Source organism: Theobroma cacao, chromosome 1 (genome assembly GCF_053813885.1).
Source record: "Theobroma cacao isolate CCN51 chromosome 1, ASM5381388v1, whole genome shotgun sequence".
NCBI classification, from domain to species: domain Eukaryota; kingdom Viridiplantae; phylum Streptophyta; class Magnoliopsida; order Malvales; family Malvaceae; genus Theobroma; species Theobroma cacao.
Genome location: NC_142639.1, coordinates 36,144,963 through 36,157,325, shown reverse-complemented (window position 1 = coordinate 36,157,325; position 12,363 = coordinate 36,144,963).

Here is a 12,363-nt window from a genome sequence, read left to right as displayed (position 1 = left end):
TATATGAAAAAATTGAAATCATATGTAAGTGGAGTTTATTATTTTATAAATAATGGATGTTTATTGTTGATTTTGTGTTTGCTAACATGTTGCTGTATATAAATTTAAATTAACATAGTTTCTAGTAAAAGTCTTCATTAATTAATTTTTTTTAAATTCTCTTGAAAGTTTTAAATTGAAATTTCAAGATAAGAAGAGATGAAGTTTGTCAAAAGGTGAGGCTTATTTTTCATTTTATAGTCAAAAAACAAATACATCAAAAACTATATTATATAAAAATTTATATTAGAAAAAATGCATATTACATAATTATAGAAAATATAATGATTGGTAATAACAGCATGTTTTGATGGAAGGAATCGCATATGCTTTCCTTTGTCTCATTTTTTTATCTAAGGGAACAATCATTTCTTAAAAAACATGGAATAATTAATACCAATTCACCTAATATTAACTATTTAAGCTCTACATTTGAAATAAAAAGATAGAGAATATAGCGACAGCCGCGATGAACAAGGTTTCTCTCCAAAAATCTCAATCACCAGTGATTTTAGACAACCGTTCAAGAAAAAAAAGTGAGATTACGAAATGACGGTATCAATACTACTTCTATGAATGATGTGCTAGTTATTCATGAGAATCCCTCTTTGAAAAAGGCATTGCTACAATCAAAGGGGGAAGATTTCTTTTTCTAATGATGATATGGATTCACAATCTGTGGATTCAAAGGGTGATAAACCAAGTAGTGAAACAATGACAAAGCCAAGATTTCACGTTTGGGAGGCAAAGACAATGTCTATAAAATAATCATACAAAAGTTCAATGTTTGACAAAAAATATAAAATAACTTAGATGGAAAAAGTTCATGTGAAAATTATACAAATAACTCCAACTATGTGTTAAGTACAAAATAAATAAAATTTTTAACAATTATTGCATGTTAAGATTAAGCATCTTTAATTGAGCTCAACGTTCATTCATAGAGTTGAAGGCATCTATCAATGAATCAATGTCAAAGCTTCAAATGATTTCTTTTTCAATAAGAATGATCAACTATTTTATTACAAATCTCATTCTTAACGAGTTTCATAGAAAAAAATTAACGTTATGACGATGTAGTGGAAACTAGAAGAGTCAAGACAAGCTGGATCAATTTGTTAACAAAGAAGTAAACTTTTGATATTTCAATTTTCTTCAACACTTGACATAACTCAAAAAGTGTAGATACATTTTTCAAAGCCTAATTATGAAATCAATCTTGAATAGATTCAATTGATAGTTTAGATGCATTTTATCATGCTCAGTAAAGTCATGAAAGTAATATTTATTTGCAAAGTTACAAATTATCACACCCCATTACTGGATTGTGACTCGCACGAAGGCTCAATGGACGTAGCCCACAAAGCCCATGCAAGTCTATAAACATATACATATTTCACATGAAATTCATATTTACCAATTTGTACAAATCCAACATTCATGTCTTAAATACATGTTTTATATTCCATTCATTATATCCAAGTATCACACTAATATTTCACATAACCATATTGTAACTTAATAACCTTTCATCACATCTGCACATATTGGTGCCCATGTTTATGATCAACAAAAAAAGACACCGCAACTAGACAAAACAGAACAAGACATAATAGACCATAAATCAACATCAACACCATTTTGCCATTCAATCAAAATGGTATACACATTATAAATGGAATCAAGAAAAGAATTACTAGTTATATAAGATGTGCCTGAAACACTTAAGGTCAAATCATAAAACTCTCAAAAAATAAGAAATCCTCATAAAATCTGCCCAATCTCTATTATCGGGCACCCCATCTCCCAACCTCATTAACTTAGGTATGCAGCTATTATCACATAATTCAAATGATGCAAAAGTTCTGAAATTTCAAAGTTGTGTCCAACATAAAAAAGTAAAATTCCATCTAATGCTTACATCCAAACACAATAAACACTTACTTTTTACTCTAGCACTAGCAACACACTCCTTAAACATGGCTAATCTACCAACCGATTGTCTAACATATCTTACTGCCCCTCTAACATTAACAATTGCATTATTTATATCCTTCAATCTATCAAACACCACAAGATTAACAATATGAATAATGCATAACTTAAGTATGTAGCAATTATCACATAACTCAAATGATGCAAAAGCTCTAAAATTTCAAAATTGTATTCAACATAAAAAAAGTAGAATTTCATCAACGCTCACATCTAAACACAATAAATACTTACTCTCAATTTCAGCACCAGCAACACACTCTTTAAACTTGGCTAATCTACCAACCGATTATCTAACATATCTCATTACCCCTCTCTCATTGCCCTTTTACCATCAGCAATTAAGGTATTGATATCCTTCAATCCATCAGACACCATAAGATTAACAATATGAGTAATGCATCTCACATGAAAAAATCTACCTCCTAAAATTCTAGTTCCGGCAACATTAGATTTTGCCTTCAAATGTTCTAATGCAACATCATTTTAGCTAGCATTATCAACAGTGATAGAAAAAATCTTTTGGATCCACCAATCAAGCAAACATTTACTAATTGTTTTCCCAATGGCCTCACCTTTGTAACTAGTAATGGGACGAAAGTTCAAAATCTTTTTGTACAACTTTCAATCATTATCAATAAAATGGACAGTCAGACACATATAATCAATTCTTTGTACCAAAGTCCATGTGTTAGTGGTGAGACATATTTTACTAAGACATGATTTTAACAATTTTCTTATCCGAGTTTTTTCATTAGTATAAACTTTATAACAATCCCTAACAATAGTCTATCGTGACGGGATACGAAATCTAGGACATATTTTTTTATGTATTTCATATATCCTTGATTTTCCATAAACTTAAAAGGCAATTCATCTAAAATGATCATTTCTGCTAAACTCTTCCTAATTGCCTCTTGATCAAACTTCCAACTACCCAACCCATCTCCTCCCGAAGTAAAAACTATTTACATTTGCTTATTCTCCTCACTAGCACAGACCAATTTCAACTTTGAACAAACTTTAATATAATTATTCAATGAAGATGTTTCATTTTTTTTTTTTTGTATCAAGACACAATTCTTTATCACAATGAGTACATTTAGTCTTGTTATTACCTTTCTTATCAACAAATTTGATGAGTGATCCCACACAACCAATGTAAATTGAGGTGGTTCCCTTTGCTTAGCACTTTACTTACAATTTCATATATTTTGTTGGTTTCCGTAGAACTAGCACTAACATGAGGTGTAGATGTTGATGGTGTTGGTGTCTCACTAATTGCCAATTTTGTTTCCTTATTAGTTGACATCTACAACAAAAAATAATATCTAAATATTAATTCCAATCATTAATTCTAGCATATTATCAATCTTTTTAATTGAATACCTAAATATCAATTCTAAACATTAATTCCCTAATATAATTCCTAAACATTAAGCTCTTTAAAATGTTCAATGTCAAGCAAGGTTCTCTTGTCATTGGGTAATAAAACTTAATCTATGGTTGAGAAAAAATATTAATTCCCAAACATTAAAAACCAAACATATCATTAGGTAATAAAAATTACCTTGGTGCCAAGAATAACTAGAGGAAGCAATGGCTAACTAGCTACTCTCTAGAGCTACGTCATAGGTGACAAATGGTGCTGGTCAGGCTATGACAGGTAAGGGAGATGTTGATTAAGAGAGTTAGGGTTTAAAGAAAGGGGAAGGAAATTTGAATTAGGGGATTTTATTAGGAGAGTGGGTTGGCCGACTAGGGGAATGAATTGGAGGGGTTTAATGAAGGGTATAACAAATATTTCACCCCCCTCCCAAATTTAAATATATAGGTTGATCAATTGTTCAGTCAGTTCGGGGGAGAGAATCCCTCTTGGCGATTAAACCGATCAGCCAACAAGGCTGATGGTTGAAATTGTCGTTGCACAAGCCTAACTATTGTCTCTTGGATATGGGGTTTCAAGGACCAAAGTTTGCATGGCAGAGAAGTTTGGTTTCTGAAAGATTGGATAGAGCGTTGTGTAATTAGGATTTGAGGGTGAAGTTATAAGATGCTACTGTCCAACATCTCCCTTGTATTTACTCAAACCATCGCCCCTTGCTGGTTTGACTGAATGATAATAGGACATCACAACAACATATGAGTTTTAGATTCCCAGCTACCTAGGTAATGCACAATGACTTTAGTTATATGGTTTAAAGCTCGTGGGATGGTTCAAGAAGCATTCGTGAAGCTTTGGAAAGTTTTGCGACTAAACTTAAACAGTGGAACAAATCAATGTTTGCCAATATCTTTTTTAGAAAAAAAAAAAGATTATTGGCACGGTTGGGACGTATTGAAGAAGCTTTTGAAAATAGATCCTCTAGATGGCTTATAAAAGCTTGAATTTAATCTTTGTTTGGAGTATGAAACAATGTTACAACAAGAAGAATTATTTTGGATGTAAAAATCCATATTAGATTAGTTGAAGTTTGGTGATCGAAATACCAAATATTTCCACCTTAAATCAACTTGTAAGAGCAATAAGCTCAAGATTCTTAGGTTACGGTTAGAAAATGGCGAATGGTGCAATGATAAGAACACACTTAAATTGCATGCCACTAACTTCTTTAGCAATTTGCATTCTAAATAAAGGGAGGTGATTCCTATGTACCCTATTAGAAATACTTTTCCACGACTTGATCTGTAAAACCCAACCCTATAAATACATGTCATGACATACATGCACTGAGTAGCATGTTATTATGCTAGGAAAGCACATAAGAAAAGACGAAACCCGATATCGTACCTAACGGTACACTTGAGTTGATTTAACCTCAAACTAGTTCAAATAAGAATTGTAGGATGAAATTTAATATTTTATAGTTCAGGAATGACTAAAAATGATTGTTCGGAGTTCGAGGGTTCATTTGGGGTAAAATTAGAAATTTTGATATTCAAGGGCAAAATCGTCATTTTGCCACCTAAGATAATAATTTGATCATGGAGTGAAATTTTTGACCAAGATTAACTATTTTGAGTATAATTTAATGATAGGAAGTGAAAAAGTTTAATTCTGGTGATTTTTGGAGTGTAGGGGCAAAATCGTAATTTTGCCACCCATGGACAAAAATTTGAGATTTTGAGAGAATTTTGATCAAATTTGACAAATTGGAGAATGGTATGAGTATAAGGGATGAAAAATATGTCTATGGGCAATTTTTCAATTTTTGGGGCAAAAATGTAATTTTTGACTTTTACGGGGGCAAAAGTGTAAATTGCAAAAATTACTCCACCGAGACTTTGGATGAGTCTGAGAATTTTATCTAAGCTATGAATATATGAGACAAGTGTATGGTGAAAATTTGGAAACAAATGGATGAAATTTTAAAAATGGGCCAACGGGAAAGTGACACATGGCATTTTTTAAATGAAATAATATTATTTTAATGAAAAGTCAGCCATTTAAACCCAAATTTTGAGTGCTGGCCGGCCATAAGGAAGAAAAACAGAGGAAATAGAGAGGAAAGGAAGAAGAAAAGAAAAACCAAAGAGAAACAAGAAAATTCAAAGAGAAATTCGCGGTTTTCGACCGTTTACGCGTCTAACGGTAAGATTTTTCGATTTTAGCTTGATTTCTACCTTTCCTATGCCTTTATTTCCATTTAGCATGCTTGAGGAGAGAGATCAAAAAGTGATATCAAGGGCTGGACGAAATTCTAGGAGAGAGAAATTAAAATTTTTAGGTTTTGATTTTTAGTTAAATTGATAGTTTTAGTTAGTTAAACGTGTTTAGAAATTAAATTGGGCAAGAAATCAGTAAATTTTCACAATACCCACTCTTGGCTGGATGCTCAATGCTGTACAATGATGATGAATTGATTTTATTCTAAGGAAAATGAAGAGAAATGATGAAAAACGATTAAACGTGATAGAAAAACAAAGTAGAAAATTTACCGAGTTAATGTCCCATTTTTGGCCGAATTTTCCAAGGAAGGGAGTGAGCTGATTTTGTTGTTTTTAGAAGGTTATTGGCTGATATTTAATGGTTAGAAATGTTGGAGAGAGAATGGGATGATTTAGAGCTAAAATGGAGCGCGTTAGCAATTTATCGGGCAAAGTGCCAAAAATAGGTTAATACCGCATTTAAGTCGTTTTAGGCTATTGCATTTCATACCATGCATTAGTATAGGATTTAAGTTAATTATATAGTGATTTAGCATCAATGTGATGAATTGTGTAAATTTTTGTAATGTGTATAGGAGGAGAGCCTTCCGGAAAAGGCAAAGAAGTCGTACCCGACGAGTAGTGATCGGGGCGCTTAGAAAGCTTTTATTTTGTACAAACGGTGAGTAAACTTATTATTATTGTAAATTATCTAGAGTTTATTTTTAAATGCCCTTTATGTATTTTATGAAATGAGAACGAGATTAAAACGAGATTTTTGATGTTTTAGGAATAAATGTGACAAATAAAAATATATTATATTAATTATGAAATTGAGTAATTGGAGGCTACAAATTGACTTGAAAAATATATATTTTCCTAGGAATGACTTATGAGAAATGAGTATATGTGGCTATATTTTGTGAATGCATTGGGAAATTTATGTAAGTTGTTTTACTATGCAGGCTGGATAAATAAATAAAAGTCACGTTATATTGTCGAAATTTTATTAAAATTGGTGGGTTAGTCACTGCAGTGACGGGGTTCCGTGGACTGCCTATTAGAGGGGCACGGTAAACCCAGTTATATAGTTACTCCGGTTGTAGAGGCGAGGAGGGTAACTCCTGGGGTAGTATTAGAGTTCACTTCACGTCGAACCCCCACGTGAATGTGTAACTCGGCCAACGCCAAGGAACGGCTGGTTTTAAAAATAAAAATGTGTTTCACGTGTGAATATTTTAACACCCTTGGCGGACTCGGTTAGATGCCTCGGTCAAGGTATCCCCGAGGATTAGTTTTGGCTTGAGCCTTGTTTTTATAAAAGACATAAGCCTTAACAATTGTTTTGGTAAATTACAAATATTTTATGGTTTAAGAAATAAATTGAAAACATTATGAAATGGGTTGAAATTTATTGTTTAAACTTGCCTCCATTTTACTCGCCTTTAGATATTTATGATAATGTCTGTTTACTCATTAGGATTGCAAAATCTCACCCAACTCCTTTCCACCCATTTCAGGTTCAGTATAGACTGTAGATAGCTGATCTCATCGAGGACTACTATTGGATCTGCATTTTCCAAATCGTAGGTTCACAGTCCTCTTTACTTTTGTTTATTCGGGGGCCCTCTGGTTATTGTAAATTAAATTAAATATTTTGGCTTACTGTATTTCAGTATGTATAAATTTATTTAGCTTTTACGCTATAAAAATTATTCACGTATAACTTTATAAATATTGTTTTATAAGAAAATAGAATATTTCCCTTAATATTTCTTTTATTTTCTTATTTTATTCAAATAATCGTAATTTCGTTTTAAATGAAGATTTTAGACTTTTAAACTCATTTTGAATATGAATTATGTATTTTGTACTTGTATATTACGTTTTAGCCAGTTTTGAAATTTTTGAGAAAAAAATGACCAAAATACCCCTATGTGGCGAAAATTTTATTTTGATTGTTTTTGATCTAAAATAGTATATATTCTCTAAAGACTCGATATCTAACAATGATTGCTCACAAGAAAGGAAAGAAACTGATATGTCAGCCTTGCGGGGTTCCGGTTGGCATTCCGGATAATGAGTGTCAATCGGGACGTCGCGGCGATTGTCATGGGCCTGAGGGAGGTTCCGGGTCGTGACATGATCAATTGGCTTGTGATGAAATGATTAAAGCTGTGGAATATAAGAAGGTATATGATGCTTTGTTTGAGATGAAACCTTTGAAGGCATAAAGGATTAACGATTTTCCTACTTTCTTCTTTCAATCCTAATGGAATACAGTAGGACCTAATATCGTTAAATACGTGAAGAATGTTTTTGAGAGAACAAATGTGGGTAAAGAATTGTGTAGATCAATAGTAACTTTGATTCTTAAAAATAATGTTCATAAAAATATTTTACAATTTCAACCAATTAGTTTATTGCTTGTGGTATTTAAAATGCTAATGAAAGTTATTATCAATTGCTTAAAATCTCATATGAGTGATTTAGGTGTAGAAACATAGTTTAGCTTCATTCCTGAAAGGCATATTATAGATAACATTATCATTGTACAAGAAGTAGTTCACTCTTTTCAAAAGAAACAAGGTTGATTAGGGTGGATGATTAAAATTGATAGGGAGAAGGCCTATGATAAACTTCATTGGGAATTCATCTACTATACTTTAATGAAAGCTAGAATTCCTAACTCTTTGATTGAAATTATAATTCGAAGTTGGAATTGTAGTAAGTCGCAAATTATTTGGAATGATGAATTTTCATATAACTTCATTTCTTCTAAAGGCGTATGATAAGGAGATCCTTTTATCATTGTATCTCTTTGTCTTATGCATGGAACGTTTATCCTATGAAATTAAAGAGACAGTGTCCCAAGGGTTATGGAAACTTGTGCAGTTAAGTCGATAAGGGCCCCCATTTACTCATATTTTTCATAAATAACTTAATTCCTTTTGCAGAAGCATTAATTTCACAATTAAAGATTATAAAGGGAGTTCTTAAGGACTTTTATGTTTGTTCTAGTGGAAAAGTTAGCTTTGAAAAATCCCCTTTCTGTTGTTCTGAAAATGTATTTAAGAATCTTATTGATAGTGTTGCATTTAAATGTGGTGCGTCCATATGGCATGCAACTTTATTAATTATTTTTGGATAATTAACTAATATTCAATTGATTAATATTAGATATTGTTCTGATATAACTTAATTGAATAATTAATAATAAATGTTTGAGATAGGATAAATTTAAATTATCTATCCATTATATTTAAATTTAATTTGTTTAAATTTAAATAATGATTAATTATTTTTAAATTTAATTTGTTTAAATTTAAACATAATATCCTATCTCTATATCTCTAATACGTCTATAAATAGTGAATATACATACTAGTTTCAACACATAGAAAAAGAGTGAATGCAAGTTCTTCTGTAAGTTAGAAAAACCAAAAAACTCTTTTCTCACTTTTTCTTTCTCTTCATTCTTGAGGCACCATCAAAAGCTAGAGGGTTTTGGAACGTGTAAGTCCTTGTGGAGGACTCTAATAGCCACTCCATAACAACGAGAGTAAAGAAATTGTTGTGTGCACGAAGGAAGATTTGTAAGGCAAGCTTTTTCGATCAGAAAGGGAGTGGTATATTCTGTTGAAAAGGTAAGTCTACATCCCAACAGTGGTATCAGAGAAGGTTTTGACTTGCTTTCATCCTATTAATTTGTATATATTTTGAAAGTTTGTTTTGATTATGATTACCGATACTGATTAATTTTGAAACTGATATAAAAAGGAGTAGGCTTTAATCCAATGTAAACAGGTGCATTGGTCTAAGGCCACGTGGTACCTTATGGATGGCAACAAAAAAAAATTGAGAAAAGAAAATGCAACAAGCAAGATTCGAACCTACACTAAGAAAAGGTCATTAAGACTTTAAAAATATCCTTCAACCACTGCACCAAGAAAGCATCCTTAAAATAAAAGTGCAGCAAATAATAAAGACCAAAAGGGTTCAGATATTGCCATAAAATGCCTCATGTGGTAGCCACATGACACCAAATGATATATTTTTCTTAATTACATTTTTACCTCATGAGTTTCTGTTTTTACATAATGACTCCAAAAAATTTTTTTTTCGTAAATTTTAAAAAAATCAAAATATTATTTATGCTTTTAACATGTTACTATTTTATTAAATTCACATGCATTATAACTATAGTTAATTAATATGTTAATTAACCACATTTTTTTAATATGTTCTATATATTAGAAATTATTTTTCTTCCAAAACATATATATATGAGTTTAGCAAATGTTTGTTAATTCAATTATTTTGCATATGTTGTAAAATGCTATGTACCATATAAATATATTTTGTATGATTTTACTTATTTGTTAGGTAAAATTTATGAAATGCAATGTGTAATTATTTTACATATTTGTTAGGTAAAATTTATAAAATGCATGGTATAATTATTTTACTTATTTGTTAGGTAAAATTTATAAAATGAATAGTGTAATTATTTTACTTATTTGTTAAGTAAACTTATATGCAAAAAGACAGCACAGTGATTATATATCTCAGTAGTTTTGTCAAATGAGACTGAGTTTTAAGAGAGACAATCTACTAATGTGTCTACAAAAAAGGCTGCTTACAAATAAAAAGCATGTCAGGCATCATTTGTTTGTCAAATGACTCATTTTGTCCATAATGCAGCATAGAAGAGGAATCCACTTTGCATTTCTTAATAGACTGTTCTGCAACGAAAGTGATCAGGACCAAGTTACTTCTAAATGGTAACGTTGGGCAATTTAATATTTCTTCTATAGTTGAGTGGTTACTGCATAATTTAAGTAAGTACAATTGGTTAGTAGACGGAATACCAGGGAGTGTAATCTTTGGAACCATGTGTTGGTTTTTATGGAAATGGAGAAACATGTTTTTGTTTGAAGGTAGAAGAATACCAACGGAAGGTCGATTGACCTTGATTAAGAGTTTTTCATTGGCAGCTCATAATTCTTACTTGGTGGCAGCAGATTGTATCAATTGCTCCAACTCTAGACATAACGAAATTCTGGTAAGATGGTCGACTCCACAAGGGGTGTGGTGTGCTCTTAATATAAATGGTGTACTTAAAAGAAATGTAGGTCAAGCGGTATCAAGAGAAGGAAGCATAAAAATTCAACCAAAGAAAGGTTGGTGGCTTTGCAATGAAACTAAATATTTGCATTGCATACCACGAGGAACTGTGGGGTGTATATAAAGGATTGAGGTTGGCATAGGAGTTGGGATTTCGCAAGATTGATCTACAAATTGATCGCCTGTTAGTGGTTAATAGCATTTCTTCATAGTTGACGAATCCATGTGTCAACTTGGACCTTATAAACTTTATCAAGATGCTTCTTCAAAGACAATGGGATGTTCATATAAAAGATGTATACAAAGAAAAGAATGTCTTAGCAAACTTTATGGCATATAGAAGGTTCTCTTTGGAATAATCATTTTTTATTTTATAATGACCTTTCTACGAGTGTTAAAGAGATTATCACGTATGACATGTTAGGGGTTTGTCTCCTCAGATTGATTTTAATATAAATAATTTCTTTCCAAAAAAAAAATTGCTATTTCATACAAGTCAAAATGAGTTAAAATTTTTTTAGACAAAAATAGATTTTATTTTGTGAATTATCATTTGATATTATAAAATATAAATTATTAATATATTAAATAATTATAAAAAATTAACCTTTTAATTATAAATTTAAAAAATTATAAAATAAATTATTAAAAATATTAATAAGATAAATTATTAATATTTTCATTATAAATTATTGACAGTTAATACTAGTAAATTATTATTCAATAATTAATAAATTATTGAAAATTATTAAAAATTAATTTAATAAATTATTAATAGTTTATATAAGTTATAAGAAAATGAGATTTTAATTATAAAATAAAAAGTATAGGAATAAATTATTAATAATTAATTATAAAGCATTAAAACCATTAATAGTTTAAATAAATTATGACAAAAATAATATTTAAAATTAAAAATCAAATTAAAGTTTTAATGATAAATTATAAATACTTTGAATAAATTATAAATTATTAACATTTGATATCTTTAAAAATTAACACAAAAGTAAATAATTGGACTAAATTTTTAATTAAAAATTATTAATATTTTTTTATAAATTATAAAAAAATTAATATTTTATATAAAAAATCATAAATTATAATAAAATACATTTTTATAGTTTTATTACTAATTTCTTTATTATTCTAAAACTATTTTTATCAATTAAAATTTAAATATGTCATATTATCAATTTCAAGAATCAAGTTACCTAATATCTAATTTTATTTTATTTTATTTTTAAATATATAAAAATAAAAATACTTTATTTTATTTTCATAAAATAATTATCTTATTTTACTTTATTTTATGTCGTGAACCACGCGTCACCATAGATTTCTTGGTTGACCGCGATTAGCTTGCCGGAACCCACAAGGTCACCTTGTTAAAGAAATTTCTGCCCCAATGCCACGTTGTAGAGCATGAGCATTAATTGGCGTGGATATCCAATAGTATTAAAAGATCGCCTAGATACAGACATCAAACATGTAGTTTCATTCTACTAATTAAAGGAAATGAAAATTTACCTTAAAATTTGGATGTCACTGGATCTTCAA